Source organism: Ochotona curzoniae, unplaced genomic scaffold, assembly GCF_017591425.1.
Source record: "Ochotona curzoniae isolate NIBS_2020 unplaced genomic scaffold, NIBS_Ocur_1.0 contig_1014, whole genome shotgun sequence".
NCBI lineage: Eukaryota > Metazoa > Chordata > Mammalia > Lagomorpha > Ochotonidae > Ochotona > Ochotona curzoniae.
This window is the reverse complement of record NW_024464920.1, coordinates 3,162,897-3,175,006: the sequence shown is the minus strand read 5'-3', so window position 1 is coordinate 3,175,006 and position 12,110 is coordinate 3,162,897.

Sequence of the window (12,110 nt, the reverse complement as noted above, 5' to 3'; positions counted from 1 at the left end):
GCTAGAGCTGGGCTAGTCTGAAGCCAGGGGCTTCATCCATGTTGGGTCCCCAACATGGATGCAAGGGCCCCAGGATTTGGGCCATCCACTGCTGCCTTTCCAGGCATACCAACAGGGAGCTGGATCAGAAGTGGAGCAACCAGGACTTGAACCAGGGCCCACAGGCAGAGTTTGCTTCACCAAGGCGCCAGCCCCATGTAATACAACCAGGGAAAGGCAGGCAGAAGTCTGATGGGTGGGACTCTGGGGCAAGTCTTTGCTTTCCTGAAAAGAGATATGGGGGGCACCTCTGTTTTTTTTAAGATTTATTAATTTTTATTGGAAAGTCAGATTTATAGAGAGAAGGAGAAATAAATACCTTCCATCCACTGGTTTACTCCCCAAATGGCCTCAATGGCCGGAGTGGAGTCAGGAACCAGGAGCTTCTTCCAGGTCTCCCATGCAGGTGCAGGGTCCCAAGGCTTTGGGCTGTTCTTGACTGCTTTCCCAGGCCACAGGCAGGGAGCTGGATGGGAAGTAGAGCAGCTGGAACATGAACCAGTACCCATATGGGATCCTGGCACTTGCAAGGGGAGGATTAGCCAATGGAGCCTTTGCGTTGGGCCGGAGTGCACCTCTTCACTGCTTTCCTTGTTCCCTCCTCTTCCTGCTGCATAGAGGGAAGCTGTTACGGCACTTGGAACTCCTGCATGTCTGGGTTGGAGTCCTGGTGACTCTACTTCAGCTCCAGCTTCTTGCTAATGCACCTCCTGGTTGGCAGTGAATGATGACCCAAGGGCTTGCCACCTGCCACTCACACACAGCGCCAGGAGGGAGTTCAAGGTGCCAGCATCTGGCTTGGTCCAGCCTTGAATATTGCAGGCATTTGGGGACTGAGCCAGTGGATGGAAGATCTGCTTCCTCCCTCTCACCCTGCCTTTCAAGTAAGTACAAACAAACATTGGAAAATAAGAATTCCATAGCGTGCCTCCGTTCCTCCAGGGATGGGGGCCAGCCTTATGGCCCACCACCTACTGTTGCATGAGATGCTGCTATGAATTTCCTGTACAGGTCTACCTATGGAACCAGGCAAGAGTGTCTCTGAGATTGCTAGGTCATCAGAAACACCCCCCAAGGAACTTTCAAAGCTTCATAGCAGGAAAGTAGAAGATGCATCTGACCTCCATGGTTAGCCTCGTCATTAAGACTCCCAAAATGTGCTCCAGCGTGATAGTATAGTGGCTAAAGTCCTTGCCTTGCACGCACGCGCCAGGATCCCACATGGGCGCTGGTTTTAATCCCGGCAGCTCCGCTTCGCATCCAGCTCCCTGCTTGTGGCCTGGGAAAGCAGTCAAGGACAGCCCAAAGCCTTGGGACCCTACACCTGCATGGGGGACTTGTAGGAGGTTCCAGGCTCCTGGCTTCAGATTGGCTCAACTCTGGCTGTTGTAATCACTTGGGGAGTGAACCATCAGATGAAAGATTTTCCTCGCTCTCTCTCCTCCTCTCTATATATCTGACTTTGCAATAAAAATAAATAAATCCTTAAAAAAAAAAAAAACTCCCATAACGGAGGAACATGGGTTCAAGGCCTGGCTCTGGTTCCTGGCTTATGCAGCCCCTGGGAGATGGTGATGATGATGCAAGCAATTGGTTCCTGCCGTTTAAGTGGGAGATCTAGATGGAGCCCTGACTGCAGACCAGCTAGCTCAGGCCATCGCAGGCACTCAGGAGCACTCAGCACTCTGTGTGCTGTCTGTCTTGCTCTGCCTGTGAAGTAAATTATATATATATATATTTTAAAAAGATTTATTTTATTTTTATTGGAAAGGTGGATATACAGAAAGGAGAGACAGAGAGGAAGATCTTCCCTCCGATGATTCACTCCCCAGGCGGCCGCAACGGCTGGAGCTGAGCCAATCCGAAGCCAGGAGCCTCTTCCGGGTCTCCCACGTGGGTGCAGGTTCCCAAAGCTTTGGGCCGTCCTCGACTGCTCTCCCGGGCCACAGGCAGGGAGCTGGAAGGGAAGCGGGGCTGCCGGGATTAGAACCTAGAACCGGCACCCATATGGGATCCCGGGCGTGTAAGGCGAGGACCTTTAACCACTTGCCCCACGGCGCCGGGCCCTAAATCTTTATTTTTTAGTAGTTCTATCTCTGAGCCGGGTTGTTAAGTGACTGGAAAATCAGCCAAATATGGTACATGCACATTGCCTACGTGTATGTCTCTCTACCTCTGTCTCGAAAATAAATAACTACGCGAAATAAAGACTGCGGGTGAGATTCTAGAGTGTAGCCAAAGGAGAGGACCACGGGACAGCGGGTGCTTGCTACAAAGTGGCTAACGTGGAGGGGGTGTGGCAGGGGAGGGTCAAAGGGAATCTTCATCTTTCGTTTGCTCAATTTGTCCATTTGAACATTCCAATAAGGTAATGATTGTTTAGTGGTCACAGTTTTTACATTTCCTCCCCAACCTCTCCTGTGTAAACGTGCAAACGTCACGCCCGCTTGGTGCTCTCTCACTCACTGTCCACGCAACGCTGCTCCGCGTGGGGCCCCGTTCCTGCCCGCGTGGGGCCCCGTTCCTGCCCGCGTGGGGCCCCGTTCCAGCTCTCCTACTTTGCCAATACCACGAGGTAGATGCTAATTTGCAGTCCTGGACCCCGGTCAGAGGGCCTGTTTCAGCGAAACAACCCTCAGCCAGCAGGTGGCAGTGATGGGCAGGAGTTGGGCACATCCCTCCCCATTCCCACTTCATCCAACCTTGAGGCTACCGAGGTTCCAGGGTCAGCGGTAGGGGCAGGGCTGGACTAGAGGAGTGAGGGTGTCATTTTTTGCCTAAAACACAAAGGACAAGGAGTTTTAAATGCCCAATTTATTTATCTGAAAGTTAGTTATAAGGAGAGAGAGAGATCCTCCATCTGCTGATTCACTTCCCAAATGACTGCAACAGTCAGGCTGCGAAGCCAGAAGTGTGGAGCTCCTTCCAGGTCTCCCATATAGATGCAGGGGCCATCTTCTGCTGCTTTTCCCAGGCCGTTAGCGGGGAGCTGGATTTGGAAGTGGGGCAGCTGGGATTCGAATCACCACCCACATAGGATGCCAGCACCACAAGCATCAGCTTTACCCACAACACCACATTGCTGGCCCTCTCAATGAGCTTTGGCCAAACCACTCAGATACCCAATAAGCTTGTGAGGTGTCTTTGTCCACCCGCATCCGTGGCATGTGCCAAGGGACCCTGGCCAGTCTTCCATCCTCAGGAGGACTTTGCAGACCCCAAGGCACCTTGCCCAGTGTGCTTTCTGGCTCCTGGCCTTCCCTCTATGTGGCTGCACCCTAGAGGTGGTTGTGGTAGTATGGACTATGTAGGATGGTGGGTGGGAGGCATCCCCGGGCTGCAAGTTCACACCAGGGCATGCCCAGGGCTACAGGCTCACACCGGGGTGTGCCAGAGGCTGCAGGCTCACGCCAGGGCTTGCCTGGGATGCAAGCTCATGCTAGGGCATGCCTGGGGCTGCAGGCTCAGCCCAGGGTGTGCCTGGAATGCAGGCACACACCAGGGCATGCCCAGGGCTGCAGGCTCACACCGGGGTGTGCCAGGGGCTGCAGGCTCACGCCAGGGCTTGCCCGGGATGCAAGCTCATGCTAGGGCTTACCTGGGGCTGCAGGTTCAGACCAAGGCATGCCTGGGTTGCAGGCACACACCAGGACGTCTTCTGGAGCCTGAGGTTGCCCCCCACTCTGATGCTCCATTGACCACCACCACCTTCCGCTATGCTGCATGGCCTGAGCTGGCACTCAGCTGCATCTTTCCCACTGCTGTCCAGCCTGGCACAGCCCATGCTGCCTCCGTCCAGCCACCCACTGCTCCCTTCTCCTGCCCCTCCACGCCCTGCCAGCTCTCCAACAAGTCCCCTCTGTTCTGTTTCAAACTTCCTCACCGTCATCCACGGTCAACATGTGAGCGCAGGACATGACAGGGCATATCAAAACTTTAGTGGAAAACAGAAGAGATTTTTTAAATTAACAGATTAGCCTATTTTTGTCTGAAATGATTTAGAATCCATGCAGTTTTTTTCATAATATAAGATTTTAAAGTACTTTTACATATTAAAAAAAAAAAAGCAAAGTTTGGGCTCAGTACAATGGCTCAATGGCTAAAATGCTCACCATATTGGATTTCATATGGGCTCCAGTTCTAATCCCGACAAATGCACTTCCCATCCAGCTCCCTGCTTGTGGCCTGGAAAAGCAGTCAAGGACAGCCCAAAGCCTTGGGACCCTGCACCCACATGGGAGACCGGAAAGAAACTCCTGGCTCCTGGCTTAGATCAGTGCAGCACCAGCTGTTGCGGTCACTTAGGGAGTGAATCATCGGACGGAAGATCTTCCTCTCTGTCTCTCTTCCTCTCTGTATATCTGACTTTGCAATAAATAAATCTTTTTTTTTTAAAGCGGTTTGTAGTGCATTGTGATATTTCCACTCTGTATCCTTTATTGCAAGAAAAAACATTATTCATATGAGAAACATTATTCATTTGTGGCAGAAAGGTTGCGGAGGGGAGTTCCTACACTCTGCTTCACTTGGCAAATGCCCACAAGGACGACAAGGCTAGAGAGCGGGGCTGGGCATGGGTGGCAGGAGCTCACACACTTCCTGAAGCCATCACCTGTGGCCTCTGGCTGAAGGGCAGCAGTCCAAGTTGTGGCTTAACACACTCCACACTGCACCTGCTCCAACTTACAAAGCTGGCAGAGCGATGCTGTGGATAAGAATGGGCTGGTACTTAGGCTGTGCCTCACCTCTTATCTCCATATTTGAAAGACAGGGTTACAAGACAGAAGAGATCTTTCATCTGTTGGCTCACACTCCCCAGAAAGCCAAAACAGCCAGAGCTGAGCCGACCTGAAGCCAAGAGTCAGGAGCCTCTAGAGAATCTCCCACATGTGTGCAGGTGCCCAAGGCCTTGAACCATGCTCCACTGCTTTCCCAGGCTACAGGCAGGGAGCTGGATGGGAAGTGGAGCAGCCAGGACTTGAACCGGCAGTGTCTACATGGGATCCTGGCATTGCAGGCAGAGGCCTAGCTTAAAGGGCCATGGTGCTGGTTCTCACAGTTGTTTTATTATTATTATTATTATTAATTATTCTTAATTTGAAAGGCAGTATTACAGAGCAAGCTAGCAAGTGAGAGAGCGAAAGATCCGAAACCAGGAGCCAAGAACTTCTTCCAGATCTCCCATGCGAGTACAGGGGCCCCTGGACCTAGGCAATCTTCTGCTGTTTTTCCAGGTATGTTATCAGGGAGCCAGATTGGAAGTGGACCAGCTGGGTCTTGAACAGGTGCCACAGATGGCAGCTCTCCCCTGCTAAGCCACAGCACCGGTCCAGCCTTCACCATTTGAATATTTCTTTTACCCTAACAAAAATCCACTTTATCTTCAAAAAAGCAGCAGAGAAAGGTGAGCTGGGGTTTTCAGGGACCCGTCTTCTAGGTGAGCAAGTGGCATTTCTGAGGAGTCCCAGCTGGGGCAGAGGCAGAGATGGGACCCCACGTCAGGTCTTTGTGAGCCCAGCTGGGTCGCTGGGCTCTTCCTCTCCTGCAGCAACTCCTCCCCTTGTCTCAGTCCAGGTTGAAGGCCATCCCCTTGTGAGGGAAGATGAGGGACACAGCAGCTGAGCAGTCCTGTCATCTGTTAACACTGCGCCATCTGTTAGCTGCAGCCTCAGAGGCCAGCATGGGGGCGGAGGCCATGCTCGGGGAGTCTGGGTCTCTGGGTCCCTTCCCCACCAAGGGAGACCCACAGCAAGCTGGTTTTCCTGCTTTGGACCAGCAGCTGGGAGCCAGCGAGACCGGGGCACCAGGCAAGGCGTGGGTGCCAGCAGCCTGTAGCTCCGCCTGCCCGGGTGACACTGAGTCGAGGTGCAGCGAGCCAAGGGCAGCTTGCAGGGCCAGGGCCCGGCAGATTTATGGCGCCTTGGGTGGGGTGTGACTACTCAGCCTCCTTGCCCTCCTCCTCCTCTGGGGAAGCCTTTGTGCTGGACAATGGGGACTCCATAAATTCCAGGGCACCAGGATATGGGCAGGGTGAGTAACGCCAGATGCCCCCCAACACACACACACAGACACACACACACATACCTTCAACCCCACTCCCTCAGAGAGCAACAAAGGAGTGACTCCATGGACCTGGGACCCAGAGAGGAGGCAGCCCCATCCCCTCACCCCCATGTCTTTAGCACATGAGGGAAACTGAGGCAGAGTGAAAGCCCAGTTCCTGTTCATATGATTCTCTCTTCCCATGTTACCAGCCATGCCCTCACTCAGGCAGTCACTCGATAAACACTTGTGCAGGCCCAGCTCTCTGCTGAGGCCAGGAAGGGCCCAGGCGAGCCCTGAAGGCGAGCGGCAGCCCAGGATCACCGGAGCAGTCCTGGGCCTCTTGCCTGCACTTGCCCCAGGAGTCAGAGAGGGGAATCTGAAGTTCCCCACACCCCCCACCGCCAAGCAGCCTCGTGGCCAGTGCCACCCCCAGGCTGACCCGCTGGTGGCTGCCCTATCGCACCTGCCAGCTGTAACCATCAAATTCTCCGGCTTACCCTCCTATCCTGTACCCCAGCCCAGGACTGGTGTCTGCTAATCCTCACCGGGCCCAATGCTTACCATACTCGTCTGTGCTTGCTGAGTGCATGTGAGCATCTTGTAAAGAGAGGGTGTTGGGGTACCCTCTGTGGGGTCGCAGTCCAAGTCAAGCCCAGTCAGTACTGTGAACAGGGCTTAGAAAAAAAACCCGGCCTGTGGTACTCAGTTTAAGTGTAGGCCATGAAGATGGATTTTTTTTAAGACATTTATTTTAATTGGAAAGGCAGATATACAGAGAGGAGGAGAGACAGAGAGGAAGATTGGTCCATTCCCCAAATGGCCGCAATGGCCAAAGCTGCGCTGATCAGGAGCCAGGAGCTTCTTCCAGGTCTCCCACATGGGTGCAAGGTCCCAAGGCTTTGGGCCACCATCGACTGCTTTCCCAGGCCACAAGCAGGGAGCTGGATGGGAAGCGGGGCTGCTGGCACCCATATGGGATCCCGGGGTGTTCAAGGTGAGGACTTTAGCCGCTAGGCTATCACACCATGCCCCAAAGATGATTTTTTAAACAACAATTACATATTTTGATTCTGCTTAAAAAAAAATTATTTACCCACTTTCCTATAGCCCTTGTACCTTTTTACCGGAATTAACTATGTAAAGATTGTCAAAAATCTAATAAAAATGAAAAAAAATTATTTAAAAATTATTTAATTTTATTTGAAAGGGAGAGTTACAGAGAGAGAAGGAGACAGCAAGAGAGAAAAATAGATTCCATCCACTGGTTCACTCCCTAAATGGCCACAACCAAATGGCTGGAACTGAGCTGATCCGGAGCCAAGAGCTCCTTCCGGGTCTCGCATGTTGGTATAGGAGCTCACAGCCTTGGATTAGCCTCCACTGCCTTTCCAGGAACATTAACAGGGAGCTGGATTGGAAGTGCAACATTCAGGATTCGAACCCCTGGCTCCCGTATGGGATGCTAGTGCTACAGGCGGAGGTCTAGCCAGCAAGTCCTAACGATGGCTGCTTTTCCATCTCCTCCTCTTCTCCCTCCTTCTTTTTTAAGATATACTTACTATTTGGAAGGAAAAGTGATGAAGGCGGGGAGTTGGCACAAGGAGAGAGTTCTTCCGACCAGTGACTCACTCCCCAGATGGCTGCCAACAGCCGGGTCTGTGCCCCGTCTCCCACATGGGTAACAGGGGTCCCAGCACCTTTAACTACCTTCCTCAGGCACAACAGTGGGAAGCTGGGAGCATCCAGGACTCCAATGGGTGCTCCAGGGTGGGAGGTGGATGTGGCAAGTGGTGGCTTAGTCCACAGCACCACAAGTCTAACCCTGAACGCGACAGCACAGCACACAGAGTAGTCTGCCTGTGTGTGCACGTAGGGAGGGGAGCAGGCTCTGGATAAACCCCCGTGTGTTCAGGTGTTGCAGTAAATGCCCAGGTAGCCAGTTGGTTCCCAAGGGCCTGCTCCATTCCCAGTCGGGAGGTTAGCTCCAGGTGCCATGTTGCTACAGAGGTTGCTAAGCAGAAGCCCCCTCCCCTGACGGCCATGGGCCATGGCCAGCCATTTGTCACTACCCCACCCCACCCCACCCCACCCCATGCCTGCCCCACGTTGGCAGCCCTAAATCAGTGGAGGGTGAGGGCCCCCTCATTCCTCCTGGATGAGTCAGCACCTGCCAAGGCCTGGCTCCTGCACCTGGGAGGTTCCAGGTCAGCCTGGAGCAGGGGCGGGGAGCTGCCACTCTGGGGGGCCCTGGCGAAGGGACTCCCTCGGCCTCTCTCCCTGCCCTGGCCCCCACTCCGGTGCACAGCACAGGCGTGCTCAGAGGGGTCGCAGCCTTAATTGCTGCCATCTGCTCCCGCCTTCCCCCTCCCCCACGGCCTGAGGGAGAGAGGGTCTGGTGAGCGGGCAGGGGTGGGATCCGCGGGAGTCCACCACAGGGAGAATACCAGCATAAACCCAGCGCTCCCCGACTTGTCCTGGCTACCTGTTTTGGGGGGTGCTCCCAGTGGCAGTGGTGAGCCTTGTGGGACCTGGAATCCCCCAACCTTCACCTCCCCGTGGAGTCAGTGAAGGACAGGCCGTCCCCTTGAGCCTGCTGGGGTCCCTTCTTGGAACAGGTCCTAAGTGTGAAAGGGGGCTGGGGGCCCACCTCCTGGGTGTGTGTTGAGGATCTGCTGCTGCTGCTGCTGGGGGGGTCAGGCCCATCCCTAGCCTGGGGAAATCCCTGGGACTCAGGGTGGACAGCTGATGAGCTGGCCGGCCCGTGGAGGGTACTGTGACAGTCGGGAGAGTGACCGTATAGTTGTGTGTGCCCAGGAGAACCAGGAACAAGAGCATGATGGGTTTTGTTTCAGGAGGGCAAATCAGCTGGAATAGGGAGGGCACAGGGAAGCAAACGTGACACATCTACCAGGCCAACAGACTTGGTCAGAGCAAGTTCAAGTGTATGTACAGGAAGGACACACACAAATGACTACAAGTGAAAGTGACAGGAAGTAAGGAAAAAAGACCAATGTCAACCTGGGGGTGGGGGTGCAGAGGGAGTATTCAGTCTCCTGGGTCTCAGACCAGGGGATACCTCGAGGGACGGCCCGGAAGCCCCAGGCAGTGGTGGCCACACAGCAATGCAAACCAGGTACTGCCCAAGGTTCTCCAAACCAGTTAGAAATGTGGGGATTTCTATGCTGCCTCTGGCTTTCAAACGCTGACAACTCCAGGTCCTTTCTAGAAACAGCACTGCCCAGAATACCATGATGTGGGACTGTCTGGGGGCCAGCATGGGCCCCCTGCTTGTCAATCTTTTACAGCTGCTGTGAAAGCGGCCAGCCAACGGCCTCGACATTTCAGAAGAAGGGAAACGATGGGACTTCCAGGCCTGGGTTGCAGGATGGACGGACAACGCCTGGTGGTGGAAGGTCGGCCGGGGGTGGGGGTGGGCAACTGTAGTCGTGGCAGGACGGAGGGGGGCTGAGTCCTGAACAAAAGCAGCTGAGCTGGAGGGGTGGGCAGCCTCCCCAGGCCCCGGGGTAGGGGTCTGCAGGGATTAGCCTGCGGAGTGGGGGAGGGGTGGAAGGTTTCAAGTCCCCTGTCTCTTTGCCCTCTTTAAGGGGTTGTAAACAAAAATTCCCCTGGTGGATGGCAATGTCCTGAGTGGGCCCATCCTCGGGCTGGGTGCTGGAGGGCACCCTCCACCAGGCCTGCCCAGGGAGGGGCTCAGGAGCCCTGCCTGGCCTGCAGGAAGACCCCGGCCGGCCTTAATGGGAACCACACGCTGCGTGAGCTAGGAATCCTGGATTGCCTGTGACGCCTTGCGCTGGAATCGGACCCTCGGCCGCAAGGGGCCAGGGTCACTGTTCACCCCGCCCGGCCCTAGCTCCCTTCCTAATGGCTGCCAGACATGGTATGGCCAGCCTGGTGCCTGGAAAGGGGGTGCTCCTTGGGCCCCATTTCCTGTCAGGGGGCTCCCAAGGAACAGGGGGAGTTCTTGGAGAATTCTTGGCTTCTCACTGGGCCTTCTGGGGGTCCCCCTGAAACAGTGGTCCTGTAAATTTTTACTGCTCTCCTGGAGCCCAGAGCTGCTGTTTCTGTCTTGAGCAGCCGGTACCCTGGGCTACCGTGGCTCCCTGCTGGGTCCCAGGGTGGGCGGGATGAGCGGGGGGGGGGGGGGGGGGGGCTCTGTGACTCCCTGTTCGCCACCAAGCTGCTTTCCTGCTGACCTCAGTCCCTGAGAGCAGTCCAAGAGGCAGGTGGCTGGCTCCCATACATCTCCTGCTGAAACAGGAGCGCCAGGGGCTGCCCGCACACCTGCTGCTAGCCCCTCCCCAGGGGCAGTCCTTGCAGTCCCCTGCGCTGCCAGCGTGGTGAGCCGCCTCAGGGGGCCCAGGATCGAGTCTCACTTCTGTTTTCCATCCAGCTTCCTGCTCAGGTGCCTGGGAGTATCAGGTGAAGGATGGCCCAGGCATCTGGGACACTGTCACTCAAGTGGAGACCAGGATGGGGACCCCTCAACCAGGCCTGGTGTGGACAGCTGCCACCATTGGGCTGGAGTGAGGAGTGAGCCAGTGGATGGAAGAGCTTGGTACTTCTCTCTGTCACTCTGCCTTTCAAATAAAATAAATACACAAAACTTGAAAGAGAGAAAGAGAGATATTGAAGTTCTGTCCAAAGCTCCCATGGTTGTCTGTGAGTGGGGGGACTTGGGACTTGGGCATACCTCTCTGATTCTCCCCGCGTACCCCTTGGCTCTGCTGGCTCCCTGAGGACTTCCAGGCAGCCTGCTCAGCATCAGGCTGGGGCCTAGCAGCTGGAACAGGCTGCATTTCTGGGGGAAGGGGAAAGAGGCAGGCAAGCAGGACAGTACAGAGCCCCCAGCCTCCCGGCCAGCACAGACCAGAAGCTACGCCGTCCAGTATCCTCACTAACCATGCTCAGAACCTAGTGTGGCTCCAACCGAGTCTGCGGCCAGGAAACTGGGGATCCCTCTGGCCTCTGCTTAGGGATGCAGCTCCTGCCTGGAGCCAGTCTGTGCCAGGGCCTCCGTGAGCAAGGTCCCTGAAGTGAGATAATCTAGCCAGGATATGGGCAGGGTGGGCGGCGGGTTGGCGGTGGGGGGCAGCTCAAGAGCAGCCCCTGCGTGAGCAAGCATCAGACTCCTAACTCCTGCTGTTGGGCAGCCCAGTCTGCCTAAGGGCTCCGGAGAGGGCTCAGGGGGCTCCCAGAGAGAAAATGGGCCTGGCCGTTGTGCTGGACAGGGGGAGTCCCTTCAGCCCACCCCACCCCCTCCTCCAACCAGCCGGGGGTTTCGGGAAACTCTTCCAATGAATATTTAATAGCTCAGCACTAGGCCTGATTGAATTTTAATGTGGGCGACCCAAGCCCTGGAGCCCAAGTCCAGGCAATTAGTCAGGAGCCATTAACGCTGACAGAGCTGATTTATGGGCGGACCCAGGCCCCAGGCAGGAGGGGCGCTCGGGCAGGAGGGGCGCCGGGGCTGCTGCCTGGCAGCTCGCCATTGGGCGGACTGAATCTTTCTGGCTAGCCAATCCCTGCGGCTGGGCCTGCCTGCTTTGCATCTCATTAGCATGGTACTACTGGTGGGCAAACACCCGGTGGTGGTAGGTGGGGAGGCCCAGGGTAGGTAGAGGTGGGTGGAGTGTTTGGGAAAAGGAGGTAGCTGGCTGGGAGCTGAACTCAAGCTTAGCCTTGACCCAGGCTGGCTAGCACGTGTGTGGCTACCGAGAAGACCTCTCCCGGGTTCGCAGGTGGGATTCCATCCTTGCTGGATGGGCTGATCCAGGAAGGATCCGCATTCTGGAAAGAAATTCCAAAGGAGAAAGGGAGATGGGGCAGGGAGTAGGGCCCGGTGGAGGCTCCAGGAGACACTGGGCTCCCACAGCTCTCCCACCGCCTTCTCTGGCCTCGCCCCTGATGGCTTCTGTGCCGGTCTGGAGGTGGCAAAGGGCAAGGGGGAGTTGTGGGCTTGTAGGTTTTCCAGGGGCTCGGGTTATGCCCTAGCAGTCCAGGATGAA